The following is a 9,992-nucleotide window of genomic DNA, read 5'->3' as shown; positions in this document are numbered from 1 at the left end:
TTTAAAAGCTTTCCTATTTTAAAGCTTAGATACATTTTTTAAACCTTTTAAGCCTTTCAAATGGTACTTGAAATAAGCCGACACAACACAAGCTTAAAAGAGTCCTTAAATATGGTTAAGGACTTACGCTTGCTGATAAGCATTCTTGCTGAAAGTACTACAAAAAGATTTGTTGTTTGGTTTACAAGTGCATTTATTAAAATAAAAAATAAATGCAATTTTAACAGTAGAGATACTTTACAATCTCATATAAATTATTGATAGCTAGTCCTTCAAAAAGGGCAATGCACTTAGACATAGCTAAAGAGAAGTCAAAAAAGTACGTCAGAACTGACACTAAATAATTCAAATAAAATTTAAATAAGTTTAATCTTAAATTAAATTTTTAATAGTTACAGATATTATAAACCGAGAACTTTAGCTTATTGGAAACTTAATTTAATATTCTCACATCTGCATCAAGGTTCGTGAAAAAGTGGAATATATGTGGGAAACAATTATATGTAGACCATGTAAAAGGGAAAAATGTCTTAGAGGTAGGAATAATTAAAATATTTCACTTTCAAAAATCTTCCACAAAAATCTTCAATCAAAGTATTCTCTATACCTCAAAAACGATTTATTCAGAAAGCTTGAGATGAATATCAATTATAAGTCACTGAACACTTTGACGGCAGACATCATACTATATCTTTTTGGAAATTATGACGACTTAGGTTATATTTTTTGAAAACATTTTCTTCACAATTCTGCGTATCTTTTAAAACTCAAATTTTCTAATTAGTCGTTATAAATATTTAGATCAAATGCTTGCTATATTGTAAATATTTTTCAGCCACTATATTTTTTTTTCATCCAAGGTGTCCTTTAATTTACCCTAACTACTACTTTTTATTTCTGTGGCACTTTGCTACTAAATAAAGTTTTATTCATTTTTCTTTTTTTCGGAAAGATCAACATCTCCAAATTTTCCATTAAGCTACTTAAAATATTTATTTACTATTTTGCGATTATGCTTTTACTTCCCTTCTAACTATTCAGGAAGCAAACACATTATAAGTAAATAAATCTTTCATTATACTTATGTTTCCTTCTCCTAATGGCCGCTCCTTAAAGTTTTCTAGAGTTAACACCATTTTCTTGTGGAAATAAATTACGGTAGTAAAAATAGCATTCAACTAAAACTTTTCCAACGGAAAACTAAATATATTTTTTCTGCTTTAGTTTACCTTTACAAATCTGTACTGTCGTAGTAAGAAACAGCAAACTTAAATAAATAAATGAAATGTTTTTAGTATACCAGAAAGGAACAATAATTTTAACAATACTTCCAATTTTGGCTATTGTTTCCTTATATTGTCCTTTCTCAATATCCCAACAATTTTACACTTCTTTTCAAATATGATTTGAATTTAATTTTGTAGACAACTTTTCAGCAAACTGTTAAATTTTATATATTTTATTGACTTTAATTTAGTACCGCTGTACTTTTATTCAATTTTTAATTTAGTTTATTTGAAATAACTGGAATATAGAAAGTAACTTCTTCATTTAAGGCTGACATGAGCAGACTATTTTGCGTAGTATGTAAAGTAAAAATTAAATATCTGTTGTGCATTCACTTCTATTCACTTCTTCTATCAATCAGAAGTCGCAACTACCGTTATTAATTAACTAATTAAAAAGAAATTCCATTATTTTCTAAGACCACTCATGAGTTCTTGGCAATACTCGAAAGAGCGTTGTATGGTCAGCCAAATTTCAATAAATTAACTGAATTTTTGTCTTTTCTTTGCTATTCGAAAACTTCTAACTTTTATATAATTCCTAACTTCTGCTCAAAAAGTATCCGGATTTTGTTGTTTGTTAACTGCTCCTTAAGTAATAAACCTTTTAAAAAAAATTTTTTTTGCTACGTTGGTACACCCTTTCTTGACATATGGTACAAATTTGAGCGCCATCTGTCAATTAGTTTGTTTACAGCAGCTGTAATAGGAGTACCTCAGAGTGCATTCTAAGCGATTTTTATAATGGAGAAATCTTGTTGTCACGCAGTTTTTCTGACCAAACACAAGGCACCAACATGTCATAGGCTCAGGCACCAATATTCGCACAGATCTGAGATCCGTGCGACTGATTTTGGCCGTGTTCCCGAAACCTGCAAATGCGCCTGTCGTGGTAAGCGTGGTGTTGAAAAGTCGAATTGAATCGGTAAAAGAAGAATTTCCGCTGAAGAACTAAAATAGCCATACTGCAGGCCTACGAAAAGTGTATGGAAGATTGGGTTAAGCGTTGGCATATGTGTATCGCTTCAGAAGGAGCATATTTTGAGGAAGATAAAATAAATTTGGAATAAAATTTAAATTTGTGTGTTTTATTTACAGAGTACTCTTTGAGCAGAAGGTACATATATCAAAATTAAAAAAGCATCAGTTTAAATTTGTTATGAACTTAAAATTTTTTCCACTCATACTTCGGAATAAATGCTAATTTAAAGAAAACTGAATATTGTATAAATTCACAGAGAGAGACATTCGTTAAAGACATTCATTCATCTTTTATTCTTATCAAAAGTATTTCGAACTATGTAATTTAAATTAACAAGGGTAATGGATTAATTTTTTGATTTTTTTGCAGTATTTGGTTTCGACAGCTACAGTTTGACACTGTAGCCCATTAAAACCACCACTTAGAAATGAATAGAGAAGATTTCCACCGCAATGTTAAAGCTTCATTCCGGTAATTTGGGAAGAGAGATATTAGCGAGAGGCTTAATACCTAGTACACTAGATTTATCTTAGGCGATTGATTGAATTTTTGAAAATGACTCAATCTGAGTTTATTCAGTTATGTAGAAAAAATTGACTTAAATATTATTTTAATATTTAAACTAAAAATTTGATTTAATATTAATAAAAATGAAAATAAATAGAAATTAATTGCTCTAGCTTACATAGTATTATACACAAATAATTGCAATTCGTTTTAATTTTTCATATGAAAATAAATTAAAAAATTCAATAAACTTAATTTTCCATTTTTTTATCATATTCCTCAAGAGTCTAAAAATACAATTGTTATTTTCAAACAAGAATACGCATTTTTTTTTATTTTTGCCTTAAAGACTGCACGAACTCTTATAATGAAAGTATGTGAAAGGCTAAGATTAAGTACTTCCTTTTCTTGTAGGCAAAAGTTATGTTGAACAATAGACATATATTATTGCAATCAGTATACGAATCTCATTAATTAGAAGTGTATTTCTCTATTTCTTACTTAAATATCAAGTAATTTATTTTGCAGAAAATATCAAGGGGTCGTTAAGAAAATAAAAATTTTTCATATAATTGATTTCAACCAAAAGTTTAGTCATTTAAACTTTATATATGAGTTAATGGTTGCATTATTTTAAGCTTTGTTTTCTACATATATTTGTCGAATTTAAGCAGTTCTAAAACTTTTTACTTAACTAGTATGTTAGTTACTTGCATGAGTTTAATTTACAAAAATTATAGTTTTATTAGTGTACTAGTTTACTTAACGTTTCAAAATTATTCATAAGCATTGAAGCTAAACGTAGACTATGGAACCATCAAGAGATTTAAAATGAAGTTTTAAATCCATTAATTATAATTTAAGTCATGTTGGTTGGCAAATATATAATACTAAACAAGTACGGCAAGTAGTGTTTAACGAAAATATTCCTTTATCTCCGCAACGTTATATTGGCAAGATTTGTAATGTATGGTAGCATGGGACTCTAGCTTGAAAATATTATTTCATTTTGTTTGCAATTTTATTAAATTTCTTACAGCATTCTCTGAGAAAGAGTTAATAGTTGTTATAGTTGAAATTTTAACTGGTTTTATGGAATTAAAAACAAACGAAAGTATAAACAAGCATCTCCCAAATTCAATATTATTTAAAAGTATACAGCAAAAAATATATCTCAAGAATTAAGTTTATATTCTAGATTCTTTGGATTTATATTCTTCACATTTTCTTTCAATTCTTTAAATTTTCATACTTCTACAATTTAATATTAGTACGAAAGCTGTCGTTGTGAATTTCTTCACATTTTCTGAAAATATCCGACATAATCCATATCAATGTCCAGCTTAATTATGCCATTTATTTATTTCACAGCATTTCGAATAATGTTTAAATGCTCCTTTCCCAACTTTAAAAATAAACTTAATTACGTTTTTTTTTCTTATTAAATGAGATGAAATAACGATTTTCACCCACCTGTGTTTAACGTAGTGTAAAATTGTATTTCGATTTAATAAGCAACTCACCTGAAAAGTAAAAAAAAATTAGTGTAAATAAAAAATAAATTTAAGTTTTGTTTTTAAATTTTTAGTTGAAGTAATTTATAAATGCATAAAAAATAATAATATTTAATAATAAAAAATATTTTTATACAAACAAGTTTAAGCTATACCATTATTTGCAAACTGATGACTTAAACTTCAAGCTTAAGTTTAACGAAAAGGTTAGGTAATAATAGTAAGAACTATTCGCCCTTAGTGTTGTGGTATAGAGTTACGTCTATGCCACATGTTAAGTTGCAATATTATTATTATTCATTCCAGTACGTTCCCAGAGGAATATTGGGCCATAACGAACTTTATCCAACTGTCACGATTTTTTGCCAGGGTTCTAATTTCACCAAAGGTTTTTCCGCTTGCTTAGATTTCTTTCTCTAGTGTTCGCTTCCAAGTTACACCGCGTATCTATAAGCTATGGTCGGAATTGACTTTTTTGTCTATAATAATATAGTTAGTCTGCACATGCACTACGACCTGAAGCATCTTTTGTCCAGCATTTCGCCCACATACTCCTCAATTTCGTAACAATCATGAATTGACTTAGAACGAATCATTAAGCGACCTTTGAGCAATTAAGCTTTCACAGAAATAACTTTCGTCACTAATTAAACAAAAACGCAATTTATGGCGTCACAACAATTAATTAAAATGAAACGAGTTGATTCGTGAGACACAGAAATTTTATCGACTACCTCTTTATAACCTAAATAAAGAGTTTTAGATGCCATTTATTTTACCTTAACCATAATCTGACATATAGTATGAAGTCTGAAACCACCTACGTTCACAGTGTAAATCAAATAAGACAACTGCTTGAAACAAATGCTTGAAAGTTAATTCTTAGCATGTATGATTAAAGTTCCATATTCTCTGGATAAAGCAGATATAAATGACTTTTTTCTAAACACCGTGACAAAAATCATTGAAATGACGATTCGAGCAAGCTACATGGTTTCCTAATACACAGTGAACGATCAGCTAGTAAAACCTAGGCATCCCAATCAAATTGTTGGATTGTTTACTAATTTAAGACGATCCAACTAGTAGTAAAACTTGCATATATTTGAATATTTCTATCTTATTTTAAATTACTCAATACTTAATACAAATCCTTTATAACGTGTCTTTAATCTTTATCTTCAATATCTTCTTTTTTATATAGAAAATATGTAGAAATATTAATTATATATAGATGAATAAACAAATACTAAAAATAATACAGACCTTTTAAAAAGTATGTTTTATATATTGTCAATATAAGAATACTTTTTAGGATACTATTGTTTGGAACCTATCTAAAAAGCTCCAAAACATCTACGACTTTATTGCGAATAAATAAGTGTTTAAAGTAGAAATTTGTAACAAGAATTACAGATACTATGTATAATCAAGTTCCAAATACAGACTATAAGAATGTTATAAAGTTTGTTCAATTATTTTTCTTTTTAATTATTTCAATATAGAATTAAATTTATTTTAACTTTCTAAATATCTATATATAGAATCTATTAAAATTTGGCTTTAGAAATATAATTTATTATATCTTTGCTTTTACAAAATATGTGGCTGTCATCGTCTGGCGCCAGAGATTTTTTAATAAGAACGAGCAAATTTACTGTTTTCAATTATGTGACTCTGAGTCTGACAAAAAAAAAGTTATTACTTGAATCTCTGAAGTCATAGCAGTCGCCTGGATGAACTTTTAGCCTTTAATTAAAATGCAAATTAAAAAGAAAGGCGCTAATGTGAATACGAAAGATATGAATAGAAAATAAAATTCTTTCATTACAAAAAAGCAATTAACAAATATTTTAAGTTCTATTAACAAAAAAAAAAAAAATATCTTTGTGAAGAGTTATTTATTCCTATGTATAAAAAACTTAATTAAATTATTTAGAGATAAAGAAAATACTTCCTGTGTGATTTCTTATATATTTCTCGAAAAACACCATCGTAGGACCCAGCTACGATTTCCAAACCTTTATAAAAATATGTGAGTATAAACTTGCGGTGACATTAATTGACAGCCCAACTCTGATGTCAATTTCCAACCGGTAAGTTTTTGGCGTTGAGCAAAGACTTACTCAATTAGTCAGTTTGTTAAAATGGTGAGTAAAAAAGGGGTAATATTATGTTCCCATTGCTTTCATTAAAGCAGTTTATTTGATTTAGGTCGCTAATAAAGTTGATTAACGGTACAAATAGCTTTCGTGCAAATCAAGTTAGTTAAAAATAAATTAAATGAAATTACAGTAAAAATCTTTGATGCAACTTTGCAAAATCTATTTAACAAAAGGGAAATGATCGAAATTAGATATATTTGACATATGAAATAAAATATAAATAAACAAAAAATAAAATCGTTAATAAATATTATGTACAATAATTTTTGCATTTCATGGTTTTTTCAAAATCAATTAATTAATTTTTATTAAAAATATAAAACTAAATATTATCTGGTAACAATTCAAATCCTTACTCTTCGAACTTTCTCAGAACTTTCTGACATATAAAAGCATGCATAAACCAACTTATGCCTTATTCACATGCATAAATGAACTTATGACAATGGAAACGATCAAATATCAACTTGATTAAGGTGCAGTGGGAACATGGTATGAGTTAATGATTGCTGTAAAGTCATTCATACTCCTGTACCAGAACAAAGTATGACATTATGCAAAATTTGATACATGTGTTAAAATGAAGTAAGCTTTGCAAATTGGTGGTATTATAGTGACATTGACGTAATTAGGGGAATGAGCTGATTAAGGGATAGACATTCCAGTATTGATAATATAATCAGCACATAATAAATACTATGCAACATGATTTATTTATTTTTTTTATTTCAGTACTTACCAGTACTTAATATAATAAATAGATATTTTGATTGTGAAACTTTATACTTTAGTATACTACTCTTAATAATTATTTTATGACGATAGAAAGGAAACAATATTTGAATACGTCTGTATGAATGATAGACTCTATACTTTGTCTTCAAACATTCGATAAACTTCCTATATTCAACGCCAATAAATATTTGATTTAGTCAACATAGATAAGATGTAACAAAACCGTAGAAAAAATGGTAGAGAGTTAGGATTTTTATATTAATAACTCTCTTTCGATATCGATATATTTGGCAGCAGAAACTAATAGACCAAGCTTTTGGCGACTTCGAGAGTAGTTAATTTAAAAGAATGAGAAATGATTTACATAGAAATTGATTTTTAATATCCATTTTGATGAAACCAACTTAATTCTTAATATAAACTATTGTTTTTAATAGAGATGTTTTTATCAAATAATAATGAAATCGCAACAAGAACTATATCACATTTAAAGAACCATTCTTTTAGAAAGACTATTTTGGCAAATTCTCTAAAAGAGGGGCAATGATTGTGACTACATGATATGTTTTATTCAACATATTATCAATATATGATTTATATATTATTACAAGACAATTAACTATTAACAGCGGTTGGATAATATTCGTATTTTTAACTTGCAATTAAATGTTATTATATTTATAATTTTATTAAAAAGCAATATATAATAAATAAAGAATCTTTTCACACAATTCCTAAATGACTTCATATTTTTATAAACAAAATTTTTAGCTTTTTTATTTAAAAATTTTAAAAATATTCTTTGCTAGTATTTTATTTCAAATAAAACTCAAATTTTTCTTCAGTTGCTTTTATAAAAGCTATGTTATATAGATGATGCTAGATACCAGTAGCAATATGTTTCACAGAGTACGATTAGTTGAGCTTATTTTGTGTCGGGAAACCGGTCTCAATGATTTAATTCAAAACTGTCCAGACCAGAAAATATTGTGGGCCAATACAAATCACTGAATGGATTAGGGGGTCGCAGAAATAAATACGTAGGTTCATTTATTTATTTTTTATTCATTTATTTGGGATACCACAAAATATAATAAAGAAAAATTTGCCAAATTGTGGTAGATTAGAAACTTGTCACGGGCTGCATGTATATTAGCTGCGGTCCGGATAACACCCGTGGGTCGTGCTTTGGATTGCCCTGATTTAATTAAACGGATTGTGTTTTAATTTCTACCGAAATAAATACTTAAAGAAAAAGGATTTTAAAATAAATATATTCTTTCTAGTGAATACCGTGTAGTGTTAAAGTAGATTAATGAAGCTATCTACAATTACTTCAGAACTCGTTAAACACAAATCATATTATACAATTATAACATGATGAATGATTCAACTAAAATAATATTTTAATATTGAGATATATTTTCATTTGTGTTTATCAAAAAATTTCTGTTTTAATTTTAAAGTTTTTTCATCAAAACTTAATTTATTATAAATTTTATATAAATTTTCGTTACTCTATATTTTCCATTCCTCTAAATTTATTCTGAACTCGTTTGTAATTATAAAGCAACTATTAAAGTTATAAAGTCATAGGGCCATAAACTTCCTTTACGCCATGGCAAATAAATGGGCACAATACTGCCTTCGTTTGCTGCCATATTTCATGGACTCTTTTAATTTATATTTTTTCCCTCTGCCATCGTAACTACCAGTTTTGTTGCTGAGGTAATTAATGTCCCAACTAATTTTTGTTGTTCTTTGTATTCACAACTCACAATGGAAATTATTTGATCTCAACATGTGCCTGAAGTTCTATCCTGCAATTCTCTAATTTATGCATATCATTTGATTACACAAAAACAAAAGAAAAATAAATTAAAAACAAATTAAAATAGTAATCATTTGTATTCAAATGTTACAATTTAATTAAAAATCGTAAATGTTTTATTTTAAATTTATAGACAAAAAAAAAATAATTCGCGTGGCAAATTTTTTTATTTTTCTATAGACATTTTCATTGGTCTATTTAAAAAGTGAATGAAATAATTAAATAAATAACTTTTACTGTGTAAAAATCAAATATTATAACATTTAATTATCAATGTTCCGCTAAAAGGTTTTTAATGGATATTAAATTCAACCAGTAAATTTTTATTAATATTTTAACTATTTGAGTAAAAAAATTTATACTTCAAAGGCTATATATTTATTTTAATGACTAATAAAACTTTTAATATATGTTACATACCAAATTAAATATATATTTAATTGTTATTTAAAATGACTTCAGACTTCTTCTTCTTCTTTCTTAGCATAACAGTCTAAATGAACCAGTGCTTCCTCAACCAATATATACCAAATGATTAGGTCCAACGTCAAGTTTTTCAATCACTCACGCTTAGCTGAATTAAAACTTTTCAACACCATCTACCCACATCTTTTTAAGTCTGTATTTTTGTCGGAATTCTATTGGGTTTCTTATAAGTGCTTGTTTCTCTGATCGTTATCGGTTCATATGCTGAACGTATCCTAGTCATATGAGTCGTTGTGATTTTATATATCGTAACACATTCTGATTGTCGATTGAATTGTCTAATTCGTGATTGTAGCGAATACGATATGTGCCATCATCTAGACGTATTGGGTCAAAAATCTGTCTCACTACATTCCGCTCGTGGGATGGTAGTTGCCAAGTTTTTTTTGCTTTGAGTGTCCTTACTTAACAGTCGTACGTCAGGACTGGTTTAATTAAACATTTGTACAGTTTTTCTGGTCTTGAAAAGATTTTAGATTTAAAAAG

The sequence above is a fragment of the Teleopsis dalmanni genome, chromosome 1 (assembly GCF_002237135.1).
Source record: "Teleopsis dalmanni isolate 2A chromosome 1, ASM223713v2, whole genome shotgun sequence".
Taxonomy (NCBI): domain Eukaryota; kingdom Metazoa; phylum Arthropoda; class Insecta; order Diptera; family Diopsidae; genus Teleopsis; species Teleopsis dalmanni.
This window is presented reverse-complemented; position numbering follows the sequence as displayed.